The 26,501-nt window shown below is 41.0% G+C and overlaps 1 protein-coding gene across 3 annotated transcripts in view; it reads left to right on the top strand.

Annotated features, from left to right (window-relative positions):
* The window catches only part of MTUS1 (microtubule associated tumor suppressor 1), a 170,597-nt gene that overhangs the window by 16,435 nt on the left and 127,661 nt on the right, over positions 1 to 26,501 (top strand). Inside the window, exon 1 of one of the 3 annotated variants that reach the window (XM_011979595.1) lies at positions 15,788 to 15,935. The exons of the other annotated variants lie outside the window; for them this stretch is intronic. The gene's annotated coding sequence lies outside the window, so the exon portion shown is untranslated. Of the gene's footprint in view, positions 1 to 15,787; positions 15,936 to 26,501 lie in introns of those variants that run through there. 3 annotated transcript variants of the gene reach the window in all.

Below are 26,501 nucleotides of genomic sequence, written 5' to 3'. Positions count from 1 at the left end.
TTCTATCTTTGCAGTTTCTGTAATTATTTCCTTGTCCGTGTTTGTCTTCCTGGCTGAACTTGTAGGCTCTTTGGAGGCTCTTTGAAGGCTGGGACCATCTTATTGAGCGTTGTGTCCCCATCATCTAGCAAAGAAGCTGGTGTGTGATAGAGGACATAGGAATGTTTGTTGCATGAATAAAAGTTCTTGTTATAGGTGGGGTGCAGAGGATCACACCTGTAATCCCAGCACTTTGGGAGGCCGAGGCAGGTGGATCACTTGAGGCCAGGAGTTCAAGACCAGCCTAGCCAACATGGTGAAACTCCATTTCTACAAAAAATACAAAAATTAGCCGGGCATGGTGGTGCAGACTTACAATCCCAACTACTCAGGCCGCCAAGGCCCGAGAATCTCTCGAAGGTGGGAGGCAGAGGTTGCAGTGAGCCAAGATTGCGCCACTGTACTCCAGCCTGAGTGATAGAGCAAGACTCTATGTCAAAAGAAAAAGTTCTTCTTGTTGTAAAAAGGTCACTCGATAGCGGGGATAAGGAAGCTGACAGAGTGGTGTGAGAAGTGCCCCCATTCTGTAGCCATGGAACTTCTCTGAGACTGTTCTGCTTGCTATTGTATACATTCCTCTTTTTGTAGCCAGTTGGAACTCTGAATATAGTAAAAATCACACAGGGATCATTTCATTCTTAAAAGTCTCTAATATGGTGGCTCATGCCTGTAATCTCAGCACTTTGGGAGGCTGAGGCGGGCAGATCACCTGAGATCAGGAGTTGGAAACCAGCCGGGTCTACATGGTGAAACTTCATCTCTACTAAAAATACAAAATTAGCCGGGCATGGTAGCGCGCGCCTGTAATCCCAGCTACCTGGGAGGCTGATGCTGGAGAACCACTTCAATCTGGGAGGTGGAGGTTGCAGTGAGCTGAGATGGGGACATTGCACTCTGGCCTGGGCAACAAGAGTGAAACTCCATCTCAGAAAACAAAAACAAAAACAAAACAGTTGTAAGAAAATTAGCAGGGTTTAGATTGCCAACTAAAACATCTTACATCGATGTCACAGCAGGGAATAGGAGTGTTCTCAACTGTAACTGTGGATTCAGTTAAATCACACTGCCATTTTGCCTAAAACAGCTAAGCTATAGGAAGTTAGTATCAAAAGGAGAGATGTTATTTTATTTACCTTATGATTAAATACTTTATACAGAGTTGAAATCGCCTGGAGAAAGGCATGAGTGGATACTGAACTATTTGCTTTTAAAACATTTGGGGGCTGTTGAATTCCACAAATCTCAATTGGGTGAGCGTGGGTAGAACATTTCTCTCCCATCTTTCAGTGGAAATCTTCATTGTGTTCATCTCTGCCTTTAAGCTCTGAGTGACCTTCTTGTCACCGGGGCCCACAGGTCTGTGGGAATCGGAGTGGTGGTCCGGGCCTCGGTCACTGGCATTTGTTGACCACAGCAGAGCCTCAGATTGCCGTTAAGGATGGAGTCTGACTGTTACTGAATTGTTTGTTGAGAAATTACTGCTGGGGGCACTTAGTTGGTGTCTGTCTTGCTTGAGCTTCAGATACCAGTGATTGTAAAGGCCGTCACCAATAGCCTGTCAGACCCTTGGAAGTCAGACTCAAGGACCATCTTCATGGAGCCTCAGGCTGAGCTGAACACATTAGCCCTAGGAATACAAAGCTAAACAATGTCCAACTTGTGAATTTCCACATTCTTCTCATAGCACAACAGCATGCACATTCCGTATCTTTTTATTTAAAAAAAAATTACATCATCTCCTCCTCCATGTCTAGTGAGGACAGAGTCTGAGGCCTGGTATGCTCCCTCTTCCTACACTCCCATCTAAGAAAGTCAAAAAGTGGCCAGTCCTGGAGCGCTGAGACTTTGTTCTGCTTGTGAGGATAAGAGAGGGAACTTGGCTGGTCCCTGTTGTATTCCTTTGTTTTCCTGGCACACCGCCACCTTTAGCAGTCTCTGGAAAATTCCAACTCCAGAATGGATAGAATGGAGAGAACACCTCACTCACCTTCACAGCCGGAGACTCCACTAGGCAGGTGGTTATTGTCAGAGCCAGGACCAGTGAGTGAATCTTCTATGTTTCTTGGAGCTGTAGCTCAGAGTCAAGCCAGGTTGCCTTCTGAAATACAACGGCCAACATGTTATCCTTATTGTGTTCTTAAGGGTGTTTTTGTTTGTTTGTGTGTTTTGTTTTGTTTTTGAGACAGTTTCACTCTTTTTGCCCAGGTTGGAGTGCAATGGCACAATCTTGGCTCACTGCAAACTCCGCCTCCCAGGCTTAAGCAATTCTCCTGCCTCAGCCTCCTGAATAGCTGGAATTACAGGTGCCCATCACCACGCCTGGCTAATTTTTGTATTTTTTTTTTTTTTTTTTTTTTTTTTTTTTTGAGACGGAGTCTCGCTCTGTCGCCCAGGCTGGAGTGCAGTGGCCGGATCTCGGCTCACTGCAAGCTCTGCCTCCCGGGTTCATGCCATTCTCCTGCCTCAGCCTCCCGAGTAGCTGGGACTACAGGCGCCCGCCACCTCGCCTGGCTAGTTTTTTGTATTTTTTAGTGGAGACGGGGTTTCACTGTGTTAGCCAGGATGGTCTCGATCTCTTGGCCTCAAGTGATCCACTGGCCTCGGCCTCCCAAAGTGCTGGGATTACAGGCTTGAGCCACCACGCCAGGCCAATTTTTGTATTTTTATTAGAGACGGGTTTCACCATGTTGGCCAGGCTGGTCTCGACCTCCTGACCTCAGGTGATCCACCCACCTCTGTCTCCCAAAGTGCTAGGATTATAGGCGTGAGCCACCACGCCTGGCCACGTTTCATAAGGTCTTCATTTAATGTTACCAGTAGAAACCTGGGAATCAAACATTTTTTACACCATAGACTTGCGGGTTCAGAAAAGATGTTACAGTTCTTTACAAAATCCAAGTTAGGGATAAAGAAAAGGGATCAATTTTGATGTCATGATGGCCTTGGAGGAAAGGTGTGATATGAAATACATAAATGTATTTTCTCTGAATTTTTGATGTACTCTGCCATAAAACTTCACTGTTAAAACATTTAAACGTAATTTGAGGGTCTTATGCTTCATTTTAATAGTGAGATGGAAAAACCAATCCAATATTTATCTTGAATGTGTAGTTCTTAAAATTCAAGTTATTATAGCCTTCTTTTGTAGAGGCGTAGCAGAAGATAATATATAGTTTTAGCATCGGGTGTATATAGTGTTTCTGGTAGACCTTTTTCAATTAGAAATGATATAGTATATGGTTATGTTTATAAATAGCACAAGGGAATGTTTAACTTACTACATCGTCTTGGTATGCTGTGCTTTTTTTGAAAGGTGACTAACATTTTCTTTGAATATTTTTATCAATACCTTTTCCCAAAGCTGTTACACACATCTGAAATCTCAGTGTTATGAATGGACACAACATTTAAGGGAATAAAAAAATCCCATCAGTGAGTTGTTTTAAATTTCCTGGCTCACATCCACGTATGAGTAGTGGATCTGTGTCAGCTTTGATTTGTTGGCCCGATAAAACCACAGACATGCCCATTTGAAATGGGAGCCCAGCCTTGGGTCTGGCCGACCGAGGGCCATCAGGTTAGAGGGGGCTGTCCTTGGAGGGCCTTTGTAGGACTTAGGACCTGAGACTTGCTGTGTTAGCAGTGGAGTGTTGCTAATCCCACGGGGACCTGCCTGGCTTCTGACGGGTTGCTCTCTAAAGGCTGCCTCATGATTATCTAGGGCCAAGTTAGGAATCAGAGGGGCTGCCAGTCTAAAAATAGCCACAGCCTACAAAGAGGGACCTCATGGCACAGAGCCACCGCTGCCTTCCTGATGCCAGAAGTTGATCACATGAGGGGGGCAGGAGGCCGTCGAGTGGGAAAGGGGTGCTGGCTAAAGACAGGTGTGGCCCGTGCAGGGAAGAGCCAGCATTTCTTCTTGGCTTGTGTAGGGGGAGGTAGAAGTCTTAGTGGTTGATTGAAAAAATTTTAGAAATGAAAGTAAATATTGAAGTCAGTCTTTTTATGAGGCCAGGCTTACCGGGATATATTTCTGGATAATTCGAATTTGTAAGAAACTCTTGTGTTTAATGTGAATCACTGTCAGAGGAGTTGAAACAGTAACTTGTCTTGTTTCCTTATACTGCCTTTGAACACAAAGTGAAGCCTTGTTTCAAAACTTGCAGACAACAGGCCATTTAAACAAAGACTACACATTTTAACTTGAAATTTAGGGGAGGATTATTTCACATTCTGAGTAATAACTCTTTGGATACAATATGGTCCAGATTGTATGTTGAAGTCATATGGGCTAGAAGAAACTTGAATTGGAAATTGAGACAATCTTTTCAGAATGGTAGCTGTTTGCTGATTGGCTGTAAGATATTTGAAACATAGTATTTCTTTTCGAGACTCCTTGGTTCTATTTTAGGTGGAATCAGATCCCTTGAGTAGTTGTGCAAGTAAATAATCAGTGGTCAAAAACCAGGAGCACTCTTATCCCTTGAAGTCTTCAGGGTAAGTGTGGAGACCTGATTAGGTAAGAGAAGATAATTCTGTTTGAACACCTATTGATTTAGGAATGAAATGTCATTGATTTTCAGAGATTCTTCCACAGGCCCTCAGGATTGACTGTGACGTGTAGGCTGTGTCATCTGATTTGTGGTGGCAGTGAGCACTCCCTTGCCTTTGATGCTGCCTCATGTCACCTTTTGCAGAAAGGTTAGTCTGTTGCTAATTTTTGTTTTAGGCCACTGGGTCCCTTTTTTGTATTAGGTGTGATACAAGAAGGCTTGGACCGAGGGATGGCAGGAACTGAGTGCAATTCAGAAGGATGACTCTGGTTACTGTTTTGAGAATATATTGTAAGGAGGCAGGGCCTCACGATTTGTCTAGTAGTAGTCCCAGAGAGAGAGAGAGTGGTGGCTTGGGCCAGGGATAATGGTGAAGGGGAGGAGTGGTTGCGTTTGAAATGTATTTTGAAGGCAGTGCCTATTGGAGTTGCTATTGGGGACAGAGGGAAAGAGGCAGCTTATTGCTGACTCCTGGGTTTTTGGCTCGAGGTACATTCATGGTGTCTTTTATTGAAAACCAGGAACACTGGTACAAGAAGGAAATGGGCAGGGGTCTGGAAGCCCAGAGTTCCCTTTTAGACTTGAAGCTTGAGATTGTATCAGACTGTTCTTGCATTGCTAGAATGAAACACCTAAGGTTGGGCAATGTATATAAGAAAGAGGATTAATTGGTTGTGCAGGCTGTACAGGAAGCATGTTGCTGGCATGTGTTTCTGATGAGGCCTCAGGCAGCTTCCAATCATGGCAGAAGGCAGCAGGGGCCTGGCATGTCACATGGTGAGAGCAGGAGCAAGGGGACAGGGGAGGTACCACACTTTTTTTTACGGCTGTCCCTTGCGGAGCAGGCCTAAGCCATAGGAAGTGTGCCCAGAGTCAGCTGCCACGTGCTTTTCAACAACCACATGTTGCAAGAACTGACTCCCTCTTGTGGCCAGCCCCAGGCCTCTCATGAGGGATCCGCCCCCATAACCCAGTCACCTCCCACCAGGCCCCACCTCTGCCACTGGGGATCACATTTCAACATGAGATTTGGAGGGGACCCACATCCAACCCGTGTCAGAGATTCCTGGTAAACGTGTAAATGGAGACGTGACGTTGACAGTTGAGAAGTCCACCCTGGAGCTTTGGGGAAAGATCAGTGCCAGAGATGGGCTTGTGGGAATTGTTATCAGAGCATATTTGAAACAAGAGTGAGTGAAGGAAGAGAAGGAATGAGGGGCTGGGCCCTGCCCCCGCCCCCCTCCAACGCTGGAGGTTGATCAAAGAATCATCTCTCGGAAGCATTTGCCAAAGGGAAGTCTGTGCGTTCAGGAGGAAAACCAAGAGAGAGTAGGGCCTCTGAAGCCAGGTGAAGGGGGCCTTCCTCAAGCTGTGAAGAGGTTTTTGTTTTGTCAAACCGGGACCATTTTGTCCAGTTTTTGGGTGAGAGAGAGAATGAGTGAGTGTAATTATCTTTTAGAAACGTTGACAAGCTTCAGGAAACCTTGTTAAATAAATCATGGCAAATTCAGCCAGAAGTAAGAACAAATACAACAATCTTTTAAACACCAGAACGTGGGTTTTAGCTTACCCACAGGCAACCTCCTTTCAGGGAAATACATACATATGTTGATCATTTTTGAAATATTGAGAAGGATTGGAGGAACCTGCTCCTTGACGGTCCCTGAAATCCAAAACACATCATTACGTCTCCTGGTCACTGTTTGTAGACTGTTTTAAGACCTTCATTTGGCCAGGCGCGGTGGCTCAAGCCTGTAATCCCAGCACTTTGGGAGGCCGAGACGGGCAGATCACGAGGTCAGGAGATTGAGACCATCCTGGCTAACACGGTGAAACCCCGTCTCTACTAAAAAAAATACAAAAAACTAGCCGGGCGGGGTGGCGGGCACCTGTAGTCCCAGCTACTTGGGAGGCTGAGGCAGGAGAATGGCGTGAACCCGGGAGGCGGAGCTTGCAGTGAGCTGAGATCCGGCCACTGCACTCCAGCCTGGGCGACAGAGCGAGCCTCCATCTCAAAAAAAAAAAAAAAAAGACCTTCATTTACTAGGGCTTTTTATGTAGGAGGCCCTAATCCTTATCGTAGCAAACTAGTAAACTGTAACCATGCTTCACGTGTTGAAACAGTTGAGTTGCTATTAACTACTGCTGTAATGACACATTTAGAAACCTTTCCAATCTCTGCCTTCTTACCTACTACTTGTTCCTGGGGTCTAAGCTTGTGTGACTTGTTCACAGAGGCCTTCCCTGACTTCTCCCATAATAGCAATCAGAGCATCCATGCTTTTCTGTGTGACCTGTAGTTTGTTTATGTAGTTGTGTCTATTTTTTTGTCTATTTCGTTTACTCTGTACTAGCTCATAGCAGAGCATTCAGCGTAAGATGGGCAGTCAGTACATTTGATGAATGAATGTTGTCCAGTATTATAAAACAGACACCTTACAGGTGCCTCAGTAGCTTTGGTTTGGTGTCTGAGCTCAGTGTCTTCTTTGTTTTTATTTTTGTATGTTTTTGGAGATAGGGTCTTACTTGGCCACCCCGGCTGGAGTGCGGTGGTGCAGTCTCAGCTCACTGCAGCCTCCTGCTCCGGGGCCCAAACTATCCTCCCACTTCACCCTCCCAAGTAGCTGGGACTACAGGCACCCACCACCACACCTGGCTAATTTTTGTATTTTTTTGTAGAGATAGGGTTTCACCATTTTGCTCAGGCTGATCTCGAACCCCTGGGCTCCAGCGATCTGCCTGCCTCCTCCCTCCAAAGTGCTGAAATTATAGGCGTGAGGCACCACACCTGCCCTCCTCTTTATTTTTAAGTCTGGTTTATTGAGATATAATTTACATATAGCAAAATTTGCAGTTTTTGGGTGTATAGTACAGTGAATTTTGACAAACACATATAGCTGTGCAACCACCAACCACAGTCAACGAAACAGATTTTCTTTATTTCAAAATTTCCTTGTGTCCCTTTCAGTCTTTGCCCATTCGTAGGCAAACACCAGTCCCGTTCCCTTAGATTTGCCTTTCCAGAATATTATATAAATGTAGTTGTACAGTGCGGAGCCTTTTGTGTGTGACATCTTTTGCTTAGCATATGTGTTTGAGATACATTTGTGTGGTTTGTGTGTCAGTGGTGTACCTTTCTGTTGTGGAGTGGTATTTCGTCTTATGAATGTACCACAATTAGAAAAAAAAATCTACCAGTGGTGGACATTTGGGTTATTTCTAGTTTTTGGCAATTAGATTTTTCTTCCTAGTTTAATAACACAAGATATTAAAATGGCGTCAGTAACCGACAGCTCCATACCCCCACTCACATCTGTTTTTATTTTCCTGTATTGCTTTTTTTTTTTGACATATTTTACGTAGCAGTAATCATAAAACAGAAATAGTTTTCCTAGTTTTGTAAACTGCATAGTATATAAATAGTTGTATTTTATTGAATTACTGTAGTGTAATTTTCTAATTCCTTGTTGTCAACATTTTCATTTCTAAGTCTTCACAGATGTGGAAAATATACTGAAAATCTCAAATATTTCCTATAATGAATTTCTGACAGTAGTTTACTTAAGACTCTTAATCGAAAGTCATAAAAATTCAAGCAAATAAGGGCAAAAAGTGGATAGGTGTAATAAGGATATGGAGTCCTTTTAAGAACTCAGTGTCTGGCAGGTTCTCAGGAACCAAGTCAGTGAGGCAGTCTAACCCTCGCTGTTTTTCATTTCTGCTCCTCTTGGTACATTGGTCCCATCCATGTCTGTAGAGATTTGCTTTCTCTGCTTCTGGGTGTGTGGAGAAGGTGGCTGATGCACAGCCCCTGGATTTATGTTCTTTAGTTCCAGGGACACACTGTGCCTGACTTTTTTTTTTTTTTTTTTTTTTTTAATATACAGTGTCTCACTCTGTCACCCAAGCTGGAGTACAGTGGTGTGATCTCTGCTCACTGTAGCCTCCACCTCCTGGGTTCAAGCAATTCTCCTGCCTCAGTCTCCAAGTACCTGGGATTACAGGTGTGTGCCACCACGCCTGGCTAATTTTTCTTTTTTTGTGCTTTTAGCAGAGACGGAATTTTGTCATGTTGGCCAGGCTGGTCTCAAACTCCTGACCTCAGGTTATCCAACCACCTTGGCCTCCCAAAGTGCTGGGATTACAAACATGAGCCACTGTGCCTGGCCCTGACCACCTGTTTCAAATCCAAATGCGGGTGGTGGGAAAATCACATACTATTAGAGTTAAGTGTCTGCACGAGGGCTAATTCACTAGTTCATTTAGTGGAACCCACCTCAGTGAGTAGGAGGGGCTGTGTTCAGAGAAAGGGGATTATTGTGAGCTAAGCTCACACCCAGGTTTTCCATTTTAAGTAAGATACCATGAAATCAAGTCTTACAGCTGTTGAAATTGCTCTCCAAAAGTGCAGTTAAAATTAGGTCTTAAAAGAGGAGAGAGTCCAGGGAGTATTACACATTTATTTCCTTAAATTTGTATTTAGATATGAAAATAGTTGTTAGTAGTGATTAAATATCACTCATTGTCACCTATGAGTGATGTTTAATAGGAAAGAAAATCTAATTTACAGTCAACATTTATTGAATGCTTGCTTTATGTAAGCCTTGTGTCTGAGATTTTTAATTTTTTTTTTTTTTTTTTTTTTTAAGACTGAGTCATTGTCACCTATGAGTGATGTTTAATAGGAAAGAAAATCTAATTTACAGTCAACATTTATTGAATGCTTGCTTTATGTAAGCCTTGTGTCTGAGATTTTTAATTTTTTTTTTTTTTTTTTTTTTTTAAGACTGAGTCTCAGTCACCCAGGCAGAAGTGCCGTGGTGCAATCTCAGCTCACTACAACCTCCACCTCCCCAGTTCAAGTGATTCTGCTGCCTCAGCCTCCCAAGTAGCTGAGACTACAGACATGCGCCACAATGCCCGGCTAATTTTTGTATATTTAGTAGAGACAGAGTTTCACCATGTTGGACAGGCTGGTGAACTCCTGAGCTCAGGTGATCTGCCCACCTTGGCCTCCCAAAATGCTGGGATTACAGGCGTGACTGCGCCGGGCCTCGTGTCTGAGACTTCTGTGTATTGTCCATAGGTCTCTGCTGGGATTGTTACCAGGATCACCCTTGCCCCCACCGTCAAAACCAAAGTCTGAGTATGCTCAAGTTTCTTACATAAAATACCGTAGTATTTACCTATAAAGGACACATCCTTCCAGACTGTAAATCATTTCTAGGTTACTTTTAATACCTAATGTAAGTGCTATGTAAATACATTTATACTAGTTTTGTTATACTGTATTTTTTATTGTTACATTTTTTTTCCTCCCGACTATGTTCAATCTGCGGTTGAGTGACTGTAAATACAAGCAAGTTTTAAAGACCGTTCAGCACCACGGTGCATTCTGAGGTTTGTTTGACCCTGCAGAAGGACCTCCTTATTAAGTGGGCCTTGCCTGGGAGTGTTCCGTGAAGAGGTAGTTGTGTCACTCTTTGCCTGCAAATGAGACCAGCACTGGTGCTGAATGGCTTGGTGGCCCAGTAGGAACCTGAGCACCTTGACTTAACCCTGAAATGCCTGCGTAGTCATGCAACTCAGTATTGCGCTGTGTGTCTTGTGGTCACTTTTATTTTTAGGCCCCTACTGGGGTCACTCAGGTTGCCCAGGCTGCCTCACCAGGAGTCTGTACCTGAGCTCTGTTTGCCCAATGTCTGGTGACCATGGGTCCAGATGTTTGTCCTGGTAATGTATTCTAAAACATCTTTTACATCAAAAACATCTTTGTCAGCATACTGCTGTGGTTACTGTGATAATTTTACTCTTCTATGAAATAATGTCTCTTTTATGATACTTAATAGACTGAGAATTTTATTGAAGATTTGAACAACAGAACTTGTAAACTTAGGAAACTTGCTGATGTGTACACATGGCTGCTTTCTGTGTGACCGTCTAGCTTAGAAAAGCTTCCACCTGGCAGGTGTGTAGGGGGTGATGCTCGCTGTCCTGTGGTCCGTTTGCATTTGAGGATTTAGCTTTTGAGGTCTACAGATACTCGTGATGCAGCCTGAAGTTTCAAGATCCCAGAGGTGGTACGATATTTTTCTCCTATTCTGTAGTTTGAGAAAGTTGAGGTATTGTGGGGTGAAGCTGTTAGCTCTGACTCTTGTAGTTTGTGGTGTTGCTTTTTTTTTTTTTTAAAGGTAAAGGAGATACAACGTAAAATTTACATTTTAAACCGTTTTTGAATGTACAGTTCAGTGGCATTAAGTACCATCACAGAGTTGTGCATCTATCACCAATGTTTTCAGAACTTTTTCATCATCCCACACAGAAAGTCTACCCATTTAACAATAGCTCCCCGTGTTCCCCTCCCCCAGCCCCTGTTAACCTCGAATTGACTTTCTGTCTTTATTCATTTGACTACTCCAGGTACTTTAAGTGGAATCATCCAATGTTTGTCCTTTTCTGTTTTTTTGTTTTTGACTTATAATATTTTCAGGGTTCAGCCATGTTGCAGCATGTAGCAGAATTTCTTTCCTTTTTATGGCTGAATAATATTCCACTTTACGTATAGATCACGTTTTGTTTATCCACTCGTCTGTCAGTGGGTGTCCACTTTTTGATTATTGTAAACACTGCTGCTGTGAACGTGGGTGTACAAATATCTCTTGGAGTTTCTGTTTTCTAGTTTTGGGGGTGTAAGGGTGGAATGCTTGATCAGATGGCAATTCTATGTTTATGTCTTTGAGGAACCACGGAATTATTTTCCACAGCTGCTGCACCATGTTACATTTCCACAAGCAATGCGAGGGCGTTCCAGTTTCTCCACATCCTCACCAGCATTTTGATCATAGGCGTTCTAACGAGTGTGAAGTGGTATCTTATTGTGGTTTTAATTTGCATCTTGCTAAAGACTGATGATGTTGAGCATCTTCTCATGAGATTCACCCCAATGGCTGGTGGCGTCACCTCCCCTTTCTTTTCTTTACCTTTTAGAAAGTGCTAAACTAACTTTCATTTTCCTCACCAGTCCTTACCCTCTTCTGATTTGAGACTGAGGTGGTAGGAGCCAGAATCAAGTAGGAAAAGCAACACCTTTGATTCTTTTATCCACATCGAAACGAAGTCTTAACTGGTGTTCAGCTTTTAGGCCTTTATGCAGATGTTAAGGGCTATTTTTTTTTCCCCCAAACTAGTAGTAGCTGCTTTGTGGTTTAAATGGGTTTCAGATTGGAGGGCAGCCTGGGAGCTTCTTAACAGAATGCTATTAAGAGAGAAATGCTGTTAGTAGCATTTATCTGGGAAAATGAGCTTTGAGTTAAATAAATCTCCAAGCAAACTTTGGAAGATTATATGCTTGTGGGTTGGGGACTGCCTTTACCAGCAGGATTGTTAAGGTCACATAATGAGGTGAGGGAGCTGAAGGAGGGAATGTTGGTTTGAGGGCTGCACAGTGCGGAAGAACATGGACATTGGAATGGTTAGGTTTGCCTCCTAGTCTTATTTACATATAAGTGTGCTTTGGGCCCTAGCTTCCACCTCAGAAATGCTAGTCATTGATATATGCATGTGTAGATGTGTGTCCAAGCTGGTTGACAGAGACAGGAGTGATGAGGGACGTGTCAGAGTTCTTCCTGGAAAGACCCTGTGGGATTTTGGTGCTCCATTGCTGTGATTTGAATGTGACTCCCAAATTTTATATGTTTGGAGGTGGAGTCTTTGGGAGGTAATTAGATTTAGATGAGTTCATCGGATGTGGCCCCCATGATGAGACTGGTGGCTTTGTAAGAAGAGAGACCTGAGTTGGCAGGCTTTTACTCTCTCACTGTGTGATGCCCTTCGCCATGTTACGACACAGCAAGAGGGCCCTCACCAGACACCAGTTTTGTGCTCTTGGACTTTCAATCTGCAGAACCCTGACCTAAATGAACTTTGATGGCTTATAAGTTACCCAGTCTATGGTGTAGCAACAGAAAACATACATATACATCAAAGTGAGGTATCTTACCCTAGATTTGCCTTTGTATAGGAAGGCCATTGATATAGACACTGGGCTTTTTGGCTTGTTTCAGTTAACTGCAGAGCATCTCTAGGCCACCTCTAATGACAGTGTGGCTAGCATGACTCTTGAAGACTCTTCCCCCATTGCTGCACTACATATGGCGATCTGAGACACTGCAAAATATTTGAAAAGTTCGGTTCAGGGACATTGATTTGCAGTGATATTTAATACAATCTTTTATTTTCCTTGGGGCTCTGATTCCTAATCTTTATATTTTACTGTACATCTTTTTTTCTCTTGGATCCTCCCTGTCATACTAGGAGTAAAGAGAAATAATAGTCGTTCAGCCTAAGTTAACTTCTCATCCCAACTAGGTGAAAGTGAGGGGGAGGTTGTACGTGTGTGTATATTGCATGAACTGAGGAAACTAGCAGGATAATTTAGTTCATAGTAGCTTTTGTTCCGAATGTATCTTTGGGAGTGTAATCTCTTTTTGATTCTCTAATATGGATTACTCTGGTTATATAATCTTCAAGTCATTTCCATGCCAGTGCTTTTCAAGGGCACATTATGTTCATATGGTTTCTCATTACCTTTTATTCCTTTGTGTTTTTTTGGTGCTGAATCACGGGTGGTGGTTTCAGAAATTAGAAGAACTGCTCTGGCTGTTTACAAAGTAATGGTCGAAAATGCTTTTACTTAGTGCCTAGGTTTTCTTTCACATTGAATGATAGCAGGTTATAAAAAGAAGTTGAACATACTGTGTGTGGTTTTGGGCCTAGTTTCTCTTTGTAGGGAAAGTTAATCTGCTTTGCAACAGCCCACTAGAGTACTGAATGTACTGGTTTCTTATCTTAATTGGCATCAGTGATTGGGGCCAAAAGTGCTTCCTTGGTATGACATCAGTACAGAGTACACTGGCCTCTTCTACTGGGAAGCAGGACCAGATAATTACGTTTTAGCAGATGTAATATGACAGTCATAATTATGAATCTCTTTATTTAAATCCTCTGTGGTACAGTCAGTAGGGATATTGAAAACAGTAGGGATTCAAGTTTGGATAATACAAGTGAAATATTCTTGTTTTCACCTGTAGCTTTGGGACACAAAGTATTTAATATAGTGTATTGGTGTAGGACATCTTTAAATGTTTCAGTTATTTTGTTTTGTACGTGTATGTCTCGTTTCTATAGGCATTCCTTTTAATATGATATTCTGAAGGCAGGATTAGTCTGCGGTATTGATGGCATTTCACCTAAGGTGGCTAAATGCACAGGTTTTAAAAAGGATAAAAATTAGAGTTTTATCCTAAATGCTCTTGTATTTTGCTTTATTTCATACATTTATGAGGCAAGATGACGGTAAACTAAAGGAGAGATGGGAGATAATTCTGATCCTGATTCTGCCTCTAAATAATTGGGTGATCTTAAAAGTCATATAGGCCGCTACCCTGCACAATTCTAGGGGCACGGTGGCAATCATCTTTAAATGGACCAGTGAAGTTTCTGTCCATAGAATGCGGTGTGAATGGTGACTCCTAGAGTTATGCAGTAGACGCTACTAGAAATCGTAACTTCTTTTCTCTAGACCTCACTTTTCTCACATATAGATCTAGTAGATTGGGTTAAATGAACTCAGCCACTCTAAACACTGGAAGATGAATTATCCATGTGAGTCAATCTCTTTTCCACAAGTGGACCCTGTTTATAGGAAAATAGTAAAATTGTCTTTGTTGTAAGAGTCGTATTGAATTTCAAGCGAATCTATTGTAGGGTTTGTTTTCATGTGTAGACTGCCTGCTTGCAAGACTTCTTGGCATGCATTTCAGGTGTCTGGTTTAGACAATCTGTTGTTGGAATTTGAAAGACATTTATTTAGGGACTACACTGACTATTTTGTAAAGTAACAGCTTGGATGACACTAGTTATTCACATTGCTGAGAGCAGATATGCTGGCCCAAGATTCTGAAGAAAAGATTTCCAGATCTTTGAATTGCGGTGTCTGTGAAAGGAATGTTGACTTGAAAAGTTCAATCCGTGAAGCATGTATTTGATTCCATTGGAGCATAAATGTGTTTTAATGTTTTGATATTTGAATAAAATTCCAAAAGTAATTATAAATATTTAAATCATTATATAAATGTGTAAAGCAAACTTACAATGCAGAAGATGCCCCTGCCTCCGATTCCTCATCACTGACCTGAGATGGTGAACCACTGCTAATGAGACGGTATGTATCTTTCAGGAACTTTTCCTTACGTAGATTATTGTATTTATTATTAACTTGAGAATTTTTGAGCAGTCTGAACTTCCTAAGTTTAAAGGATATGACACTCCTAAAAATTTATTGGTATAGGTAATTAGTCAAGGAAATGAGAAGTAAAATTGTAGCCAGGTTAATGAAGGTTTTTCGTTAAATCTAAATTCCAGTAATGTTATAGATGCAGACTTAACAACTTACCTTTAAAACTTTTTTTCTTAGGCCGGGCGCGGTGGCTCAAGCCTGTAATCCCAGCACTTTGGGAGGCCGAGACGGGCGGATCACGAGGTCAGGAGATCGAGACCATCCTGGCTAACACGATGAAACCCCGTCTCTACTAAAAATACAAAAAACTAGCCGGGCGAGGTGGCGGGCACCTATAGTCCCAGCTACTCGGGAGGCTGAGGCAGGAGAATGGCATAAACCTGGGAGACGGAACTTGCAGTGAGCTGAGATCAGGCCACTGTACTCCAGCCTGGGTGACAGAGCGAGACTCCGTCTCAAAAACAAAAACAAAAAAAAACTTTTTTTCTTTTGTATTATCCAAATCACTGGAATATTCCAGTTTCTTTAATCCAGAAGCAGTCACCCAGCCACAGTGAACGCTGATTTAATCTGACAGGCAAAAGTCCCTTCTGTTTTCAGACATGGTCTGAAAATTGCTTGAAGAGCTTGTCGTGTTTTTGTTTGTTTTCAGTTTTACTGTAAGTGATGTGTATAGTATAACCAAGAAACATCTGCGTACAAGTTTTCTGCCTATAAAGCCTCAGAAAAGTCTGTGATGTTTCACTGGCAGAGAGTCCAAGGAAAATTCTTCAGTTTGGAAGAAAAAAAAAAGTCATTACGCTCAGCCCTATTACTGCTGCCAGGCTGAGCTGGTCTTTGAATAATCATAGTCCCCAGAGAGTATTCGTTGTATGGTCTGGTGTTTGGATTTCCTTTAGTCTGATTGTAGTTTCTGCATTGCTCCATGAAAAAGACAGTCTCTCAGGTGCAACCAAAGGCATTAAAAATGTTTGTTTGGACAGCTAACTGGAATAAGACGTCTCTTACGTTTATAGCAGTTGGTTCTGATATTCTGAGGACTATAGGTAAGTTAGCTTGGTATGGTTGATTTGGGGCATTTAAATTAAAACCACTCAAGTTTCAAAAGTGATTTTTTTTTTTTAAAGCTGCTCGTTAAATCTTAGATGCTTTCCACCTGCTTATATTTTGTTTGTGGTATTTATCATACTTTATTGGGTTACCCCTACTTCAGGCTAAATTTAGAATGTTTGAAAATGCAAAGATTATTATGCAGAAAAGTGAGTACACCCTTATGCACTTTTTGGAAAGGATAACAGTCAAATGTAGTGCTCTGCTTTGGGTTAAAGTATCCAGTACAAAAACTCTCATTAAGCAACATGTAAACATGTTGTATATTATTATACCTGACTATGGTTATTTTATGGTTACGCCAACAATTGTATGGAGTGCGGCGGAAATTATTATGTATTATATACTTATATGCCATCTGAAGTGTCTAGAACCTTGCTTATTGGTCACCTTTGCATTGTGATTCTGATTGTAGTGCTTCCCCCCCGTGTGTGTATGTGTGTGTGTCTGTGTGTGTGTGTGTCTGTGTGTGTGTGTGTGTGTGTCTGTGTGTATGTGTGTATGTGTCTCTGTGTGTGTGTGTGTGTATGTGTCTGTGTGTGTGTGGATGTAAGCAAAGAGTGTGGCAGTGGGTCTGCTGAGAGAGAAGAAAACTGAAACTACTTGAATGCTCATGATTGAAAATGATCTGAGCATTTTAAACTTGGCAATTTGGCTTTCGTGCCGTCTTGGCAACAAGAGATGAGGATTGAGGGAAACACAACTTTGTTATTTCTGCTGCTTTTATGATATGTTTAAAGAATATAGGATGCCCTGAAAATGTTAAACCATTTTCCTTATTAAGATTACTGACTAAGCCTTCAGAAATGCAGTTTTAACAGTTTGTGAATGTGTGGGGTCTTCCACATGCTGGCTTGGAGGTTTTAGGAAGTTGTTGAGAGAAAAAAAAAATTGGAATGAAAGCATTTTTTGGAATGAACTTGAGGAATCAGAATTCTTGAACCTCAGTAGGTCAGTTAATTGACTTTGTCTTGTATCTTTATACTTCCTGCAGGCGTCGCTGGGAGCTTCTCCTTCAGGGGTGCTGTCCTTGTCCTCATCAACTGGGGGCTTGCTCATGCATAGGCTTTTTAATTGCATAGTGTGAATTATCTAAGACAAACTGACTATACCGTGCTGTTGACAGAGTAAGTCAGTTTTCCACTCCAATGCCCATTTAAGTTGTAAACATATTAAAAAAAAACAAAAACAAAAAACCCCCGAAAACTCTACTCCAGAAGTGTAAACAAAATACCATTAATTGTTTAATCTTTATTTATTGGTGTAAAAATGATTTTTTGGATGGTTCTTTTACTTTTCTGGTGTGTTTGATAGCAGTTCTAGAGGACTGTGGAATGCCATCTGCCCACCAGGACTCTCTCTTCTCTGCTGGTGGTCTTGTAATGGTTTTTTTTGTTTGTTTGTTTTTTGTTTTTGTTTTTTATTTTGGAGGTAGGGGAATTCTATCTGCTTATAAGACACTTGATAATTTTTGACTATTTCTATAAAAAATATTCTAATTACTGCAAAAAGGCTCTTAAAGATGTTTTAAATACAAACCTCATGTGACTTTGAGGGTGAGTGTGGAAAGGGGGTGATACATGTTTGTTGAGGTCATTTTGATTTTTTTTTTTAAACCATGGCATAAACAGAGTTTCTCTCATAGCTTTCTTTGTTATATATGATTTTCTTTTAAATAGTCTTAAATGTGTGTGTTTTAGAAAGAAGCAAATTACTTTTCCTTAGATAATTAAACTAGTATCTGTCTCTATGCTTAATAAATTATTCATTTTAACCCAGATCTCTTATTCATTCTTTGAACCTCTCTTTTATTTGTTTTGGATTGAGTAAAAGACCTTTGAGGCCCTAGAACATCCAGAATTAATATCCTAAGCTCACAAATTAGTTTATTTGAAGAAAGAGAAGAGAGAACATTCTAAAACTCTCCTAGTTTATACTCAAAGCGTAAATCCTTTGTGTATCTCTCTAGAATGTGATAGATTATTTATACAGCTCTCTGATACTATCTGCTGTGGCTTCCTTCTTTAAATATTAATGAAAGTAAAGTAGTCTTTTAAAATAATGTTTAATTCAACAGACCTGTATTGGGCACATATTGTGTGCCAGCATCTCTGCTGCTCAATGCAGAGGACTCAGCAGTGGCCTTTTAAGCATGTCTGGCTTGTCGTCTCCCTTGCCTCTTGCTGCCACTGCCAGGGGTTCACATCTGCCCTAGCAGTTTCATGCGTCCAGTCTCTCCTTACTAGGTCTTCCACCTTCAGCCAGTTTGAAGCATCCGTCTCCATCATAACTTCTTTGGCAGACTCACATTGCCTCAGAGTAGAAGCCAAACTCTTGAGCTGACCAAACTGTTGCCTTTTTTTATCTTCATGTTCCCCAACCCCCAAACTTGGAACATCTTACTGCACTTCAGTCTCTTTCACACCTTCTTTTTTTCTTTTAAGAAACAGGGTCTTGCTCTGTCACCCAGGCTGGAGTGCAGTGGCTTGGTCATAGCTCACTGCAACCGTGAACTCCTGGGTTCAGGCAGTCCTGCCCTCAGCCTTCAGAGTAGCTGGGACCATAGGTGTGCACCACCATGCCTGGCTGATTTTTTTTTTTTTTTTTTTAAGAGATGGGGGTCTTGCTGTGTTGCCCAGGCTAGTCTCGAACTCCAGGCCTCAAGCATTGCTCCTGCCTTGGACTCCTAATGTTTTGGGGTTGCAGCCATGAGCCACTGTACCCAGCCCCTTTCACCACCTTTCACTTTCTTTTTTTTTTAACTGCTAGTAGAGAACTTCAATCACCGCATGTAGAAACAATACATTCATATATCAAAATTGGCCCCAAATCCTTATTATCAACAGTCTAGAAATGAAATGACACATTCGTATAAAACTTTGTTGTTTATAACTAAAAGATTTATGAAACTGTTTTTTATAAATACATTTTTTTTACCCTGAGGCTGATACCACCAAAGTGAAAACAGAAAAGTCATTATCAGCTGGAATGTATTCAATACAGAGTCTTCAAAACCATTTATCATTATTCTGGAGTGATTTCCGTTCACTCTCCCCACCCACACTATGTGATGGTAACAGGAAAAGATGGCAAATGATTGTGTCCAGTCTTACTATATACTACTCATCTAATTCTCAGATATACTGATCATATGATTCTCAATTCAGTCTACCTACTAAAACAAGAAAATAAAATTTTAGCATCCATTAGCTCTACACTGTCATACTTTAAAATATGATTATAATAGATACCATATTTTAAAATATGCTGGTCATATAATTCTCAGATACACTGATAATATGATTCTCAATTCAATCTACCTGCCAAGACAAAATAAAATTTTAACATCCATTAGCTCTGCACTATCATATTTTAAAATATGTGTCAAAATCAGTTCTCTCTTACAAAAGAGAGGTTAGCAGTACATTCTCAGGCCAAACGACAACAACAAACCCCCAGAAAACCAGTATAATACTTTCTTACAAAGGCTCCTGCCGTGCATTCTACATATTTTATATAAGCCACCAAGGTAAGTTCAGAGTTCGCATAGATTGCCTCACAAATACTTAACTCTCGGCTGTTAGTTACCTTGAGATAAGATCTGCAGATGTCTAAAAGAAAAATAACTCCCAAATGCTGCGACAGTTATTCCATTCAAGTGCTGAGAGAGGTATGCATATTAGACTTGTAAAAAGATAGCCGTGTTGAGTAGGAGGAGATCTCATGGAGGAATGAGACTTGTGTGTGACCTTTGGGATGAGTGGGAATTAAACATTTTCTCATTCTCATCAAGGATGATGGTTACTTGTGTACTGGGTGTACTCGTATGTGATGCTCTGCAGACATTTAATTACCCATTGGTTGCCAAGTTTCTGTTCTTCTCTGTAAAATTGCATGGACACCGCTAAGACTTGTTTCTGCTAATACTGTATGCTTTCAGTCTTATGATCTTTGACAGCTGTAACGAACTTGAACTTGGTGACAAAAATTCCCTAAATCGGCACCCGGTGTCAACTAGTCTTAAAATGCCTCTAAAGTCACAATTAGGCTTTTTTTTTTTTTTTTTTTTTTTTTTTTTAAAAACAAAGATAAACTAATGCTAACATAAAGATCTCTTAGTTTGTAGTATATAATAATTTTATAGTATATAAAGTATATAATTTCATTAGTAAATAACTTAAATGATAATGAATGGAGAGGATTTGTGAAAACTAAGAACCAGTTCTTGGTGCTATTTCTGTTTGTCGTGAGGTAGTTCAGAAGCCCTGTGATATCTGATTTTGTGAGTGGCTATTTTTATGAAGAGATGTAGTAACGGACTTTACCAGAAAATTGAGAGTATACTGTCCTTGAATTGAGTTGACCTGTCTCTGAAAGAGCCAAGAAATAAAACCAAAGGAATTTTGTGTGTGTGTATGTATATGTATATATATCTGTGTGTGTGTGTGTGTTTGTATTTTAGTGATGGTGAAGTATACATGACATTTTTTTTTTTTTTTTGAGACAGAGTCTTGCTCTGTGGCCCAGGCTAGAGTGCAGTGGCATAATCTCAGCTCACTGCAACTTGTGCCTCCCGGATTCAAGCGATTCTTCTGCCTCAGCCGCTCTAGTAGCTGGGATTACAGGTGCATGCCACCACGCCCGGCTAATTTTTGTATATTTTGTAGAGACAGGGTTTTACCATGCTGGTCGCAAACTCCTGACCTCAGGTGATCTGCCTGCCTCGGTTTCCGGAAGTGCTGGGATTACAGCCGTGAGCCACTCCGCCCGGCCAATGACAGCTGGTTTTCCTTCTTTATGGCTGGCTTCCCCAATTCCTGGGCCACGGCCTGTTAGGAACTGGGCTGCACGGCAGGAGGTAGGCAGCAGGCGAGAGGGCAGAGCTTCATCTGTGTTCACAGCCACTCCCCATCGCTTGCATTACCGCCTGAGTTCCACCTCCTATCACATTAGTGGCAGCATCAGATTCTTCTGGGAGTGCAAACCCTATTGTGAACTGTACATGCGAGGTGTTTAGGTTGCGAGCTACTTATGAGAATCTAATGCTTAGTGATCTGTCAGTGTCTCCCGTCACCCCCAGATAGGACTGTCTACTTACAGGAAAACAAACTCAGGGCTCCCACTGATTCTACATTCTGATGAATTGTATAATTATTTGATTATATATTACAATGTAATAATGATAGAAATAAAGTGTACAGTAAATGTAATATGCTTGAATCATCCCCCTCCCCCTGATCCGCAGAAAAATGGTCTCCCATGAAACCAGTCCCTGGTGCCAAAAAGGTTGGAGACCTCTGGATTAGGGCATAGACTAGTTCAGGGATCAGGAAGCTACGGTCCATGGCCAAATCTGGCCCTCTGCCTGTTTTTTGTAAATCATTTTCCTGGGATGCAGTTGCGCTTGTTCATTTCCATATCATCTGTGGCGTCTTTGATTCTACAACAGCACACTTGAATAAATGCAGCACAGACTGCACGTCCCGTAAAGCCTAGGATATTTTATGTTGGCCTTTTTCAGAAATGGCTTGCCAGCCCTTGGACTAGATTAACGTGTGAAGACATCTTAAAAGAAGCAGACCTGGGGAATATTTAAAGATGAAACAGAACAGGGAAATTGTTCAGTGTGTAGGGGATGCGTTATTAAAAACTATTGTTTAATGGGTTTTCTTTCATAAAACTGCAGGTACAGAGAAATTACTGCTTTTTTTTTTTTTTTTTTTTTTTTTTTGCAGTGTTCTGTCATAAAAATGCAAGTGCATAGAAATTACCACTTTCCCTGGCAAACAGAACCTATTAGCTTGGATTTCTGAACAACATCAGTGAGTAAGAGGATAGGTCAGATGTCATCAGCTACCCTGATTCTCCGTATCCCCAAGGATTTGTAGATCATATGGTGTTTTCATATTAAGTAAGCGCAGGCCTGTAACATCTTTATTTTGACGAAACAAAAGATGACTAAAATGACATAGTTGTTAACTACTGTTCGCTTCTTTCAGAGTAGTTACAGTATTTAAGAATGTATGTATCATCACGCTTCTTTCCCCCTCAAAAAACCCTTTAAAACAGTCAGCTTCACATACAATAATTTATTTCTTGCTCGCTGAGATCTAGATGAGTATTTATGATTTGTGGTCACTAATCCTCCAAGGAGGGATTCAGGGATCCAGGCTTGTTCCATCTTGTGGTTCCATCTTGAACATGTTTCCACACTTGGCTTGCTTTGTTCATCTGTGTAGTCACATAAGAAAGAGCGTGAAGGATTATGTGTGAGTTCTGTGGTCCAGACTCAGAGGTGGTACCTATGATGTCCACTCACATTCTGCTGGCTGGAATACACAGCATTACCTGCAAAACACATAGAAACATATTATCTGTGTGCTAGAAAGAAGAGGAGCTGAGTTAGGTAACCAGCCAGCCGCAGTCACTAGTGTTTCCCTTTGCCCCGGGCTCCAGGATGGCTGGGTAGGGTACTGTTAATCGTGTTGTGTTAAATTCAGTGCCTCCAGCAAGTATCTCCCTCACTGCACTCTCGTCCTGGCCCTGGTGGGCAGCTCATTCCCAAGAGAAAAAAAAGAGGTTGGGCCATTCTGAGTTTGTGCAGCTAATTCTTAATAAATTTACAAAAATCCACTAAGTCACTTCACTTCTCCTGGATGAAGTGAATCAAATTTCAGGAGTGTTACACAAATTAAGTTCCTTCCACAGGGAAGGAATAAGCTGAAGTGGTATGGAAGCAACATTCCCAGTTATCTTCTAGATGCAAAATATGAGCTGTCTTGAGAGGAGCATTCAAAAGCATAAATTAAGAGTCCTAATGTAGGGAAAGTCTGTATCTACTTTAAGAAATGGCACCGGCTGGGCGTGGTGGCTCACGCCTGTAATCCCAGCACTTTGGAAGGCCGAGGTATGTGGATCGCAAGGTCAGGAGTTCAAGACCAGCCTGGCCAAGATGGTGAAATCTTGCCTCTACTAAAGACACAAAAAATTAGCTGGGTGTGGTGGTGGGCGCCTGTAATCCCAGCTACTCAGGAGGCTGAGGCAGAGAATTGAACATGAGAGGTGGAGGTTGCAGTGAGCCAAGATCGCACCATTGCACTCCAGCCTGGGCAACAGAGCAAGACTTCATCTCAAAAAAAAAAAAAAAAAGAAAAAAGGTACCATTGGATGTGAAAGCAGCCAGCCCTGACAGCCACTGTTGTTATTGATCTGGTCAGCTGGACAGGTATTTCTCAAAGCTCTTTACCACATCTTTGCTAATCCAAGGTGGTCCATGGACCAAAAGGATCGGTATCACCAGGGAGAAGGATAGAAATGTAGAATCTCAGGCCCCACCCTTGCCTTCTGAATCAGTCAGTTGACCAGCCAAAGGCCCAGTTGATTTGTAGGCACATTAAAGTCAGAGAAATACTGTTTCAGAATAAAAGGATGTAATTTCAAATTTATACTTGTTTTCTAAATTATTTAAGGTATAACTTGTGTTACTTCATAGTCTTCCATTTTGAAATGCATTAAATCAACTCTAGTTTCCTGCTGTTTATTTAAACAACTTCATGGGAAATCATTATGCTTTTAGGAAAGTGACCATCAGGTACTCGGCTACATGGTTCCTAGGTGGTAGACATGCTCTGTTAAACCTAGTGCTTGAGGTGGTTATTGAGTTTGATGAAAGGTAGGCTGCAAGAGCAAATTTAAGAATATAAGCTTGAATTATGAAAAATAGTAGTAAGTTGAGGCTTAGAGTAGAACTATTAGCTACCTTGAATGGTTTTAACAGGAGGTGGAGACTTATGAATATATTTTTTATAATACATGCTGCTAATGGCATTTTGTTCAGCTGCTTAATTTTTGTTTTTGTTACGTTTTGTTTTTGAGACGAAGCCTCGCTCTGTCACCCAAGCTGGAGTGCGGTGGCGTGATCTTGGCTCACTGCAACCTCCGACTCCTGGGTTCCAGCGATTCTTGTGCCTCTGCCTCCTGAGTAGCTGGGATTACAGGCACCTGCCACCACACCTGGCTAATTTTTGTATTTTTGGTAGAGACGGGGTTTTCACCATGTTTGCCAGGCTGGTCTCAAACTCCTGGCCTCAAGTGATCCGCCCACCTCGGCCTCCTGAAGTGTTGGTATTACAGGCTTGAGCCACTACACCCGGCCTCAACTGCTTAATTTTTAATGAGATAAAATGATAGCTTAGATGTGCCAATGTCATCTTTTTCATTCAAGGGAGATTGAAGATCAGGTAATATTTTGACTTTTAAAGCCTACAGAAGTAAACTACTATTGTGACTTGTGAGTTCTTAAAAACTTTTAAGAAGATTGATAATTACTTTATGATTTGGGAAGGTATAAATTATAACTATTTGTGTTGATGTCTTAAAGGACTGGCGTGCCGTATATTGACATAAATAAGGAGTAAAATTAAGTTCTGTGTGGTTATAAAGTAATGAAGCCAGCTTTTATGTTTTACTTTTGGAAACATTCTTGACTTTATAATCATAATATGGTGTTACAAGGTTAGCTATATTAAGTCCAAATTATTAAGCTAGACACTGTGGGTAATAGGAAGGTATAGAAGACATCTACTCTTCTATAAGCCTCTAGTGAGTTTCTAGTTCAGTTGGTGAAATAAGGCACACAACTGTTGTATAATCTGCTGTTGACAGCTGATTTGGCCACGTCATGCAGTTTATTTCTCAGAGGTTTCCTCATTTGTAAAATGAAGTTTGAATTGGATCTCTAAAATTTCTTTTAGCATTAATATGGTAATGATAATGAATTCTATTATATGATAATAATTGTAATTAATATAATGATTCAGTTCTTCAGGTGTGTCTCTTCACATGAGGAAATAATGGAATTTTTTGTCTTTGGGGAATAAACAATCACTTTTAAGCTAAGATATAGAAAGTAGATTTAGAAACTTTTTTCCCCAAAGGCATTGGAATTTTTCCTCAAAGCTTGTACTAGTAGTTCTTTGACCATCTTTCAGCACATGTTTACTAATTTTTAACCTTATAAATCCTTAGGGAAATACATATTTTGGTAACCGTTTAAGAGGACCTGCTTCTTTACATTGCCAAATCTTAATAAGTGGGGAATTTGTTCTCTGTGGTCCAAAATGTTGTCTGAAAAAGATCTCATTTTCCCAAATGATTCTCTTAGAAAGGAAACTTGATCATTCTGCTTTGTTCTGGAGTGTTATATAAGTGTTATACCTTTGTTCTGGTGTTATACCTTTGTTCTGGTGTTACACCTTTGTTCTGGTAGGTAGTGCTACCAAAAGAGAACTTGACAAATTATCCCTTTGGGTAAGGATGGTATGTTTCAAGTTTGTTCGTTCGTTTTTTTTTCCTCCAGCACACACTCTCTTTTTTATTTTTTAACTTTCTGCATCTAAAAATTAACATTTTTATTAGAAATAAAAATATTTCTAAGATGGTAACTTTGAAGGCTTTACAAAGAGCAACTACAGGAATATGAAGACTTTGCTTATGAGTCAGGTGAGATTAAGTCTAAGAATGTATGTGTCTAGCAAGTGGTGGAAGGTTAGGACCCATTCTTAAAGTTGGGGAGAAGTAAAATAGGCAGTAAACAAAATGGCCAACTTTTAACTCTTGACAAACTCCTGAGCTAAGGCTGGTCACCCCTTTTCTGTCCGTGGCTTTGTCTGCATGGTGGTGGTGGTGGCTTAAAGCCATTGTTTTCTTTTCATGAATGGTGAGGTGGATCTTCCAGCTTCCTGGAACTGAGGAGCTTAAGTACAGAACCTTTCTGATATGCAAATCTCTGTACCACTAATTTTTTACTCTTGTCTACAAAGTAGAAGAGATGTCAGTAAATTTATTTTATATCAAAACACTCCTTAAGTATTTATGAACACATTTTTTGGGTTTTTTAGTCTCTTTGCTCACCAATTTGAAATTTGTTTTATTTTGTTTTGTTTTGTTTTATTTTAATAGTAATAGGATCTCTGTCACCCAGCCTGAAGTGTGGTGGTACTACTGGGCCCAGGTGATCCTTTCTCCCCAGCCTTCTGAGCAGCTGGGACTGCAGGTGTGCACCGCCACACCCTACTAATTAAAAAAAAAATTGTAGAGGTAAGGTCCTGCTGTGTCGCCCAGGCTAGTCTTGAACTCCTGGGCTCAAATGTTGCTTCTGCCTCGGCCTCCCATAGTGCTCAGATTACAGGCATGAGCCACCACACCCAACGTCTTTCTGTGAATTAAAAAAAAATCATAAACCCAAGTGTACTAAAAAGTTATGTGAAAGTTGAATGGTTAATGCCTTCTTTATTTTTCTATTACTCTTGTAAACCACTAGCTTGTAAATCTAAAACATTTAACCTTTAGTGGCGTTTCACAACCATTAACAATGTTTTTATACTATAATGACATGGGAAAATGCCTCGAAGGCAATGCTGACCACAATATATGAGTCTTAAAAGTAAAACTCAGTATATAATATATATAATATATTTTATGTGCAGGAAAGGGACTAACCT

The sequence above is a fragment of the Mandrillus leucophaeus genome, unplaced genomic scaffold, assembly GCF_000951045.1.
Source record: "Mandrillus leucophaeus isolate KB7577 unplaced genomic scaffold, Mleu.le_1.0 Scaffold204, whole genome shotgun sequence".
Lineage (NCBI taxonomy): Eukaryota > Metazoa > Chordata > Mammalia > Primates > Cercopithecidae > Mandrillus > Mandrillus leucophaeus.
The sequence above is the reverse complement of the archived record's forward strand: the minus strand, read 5'-3'. Positions and strand labels throughout refer to the sequence as shown.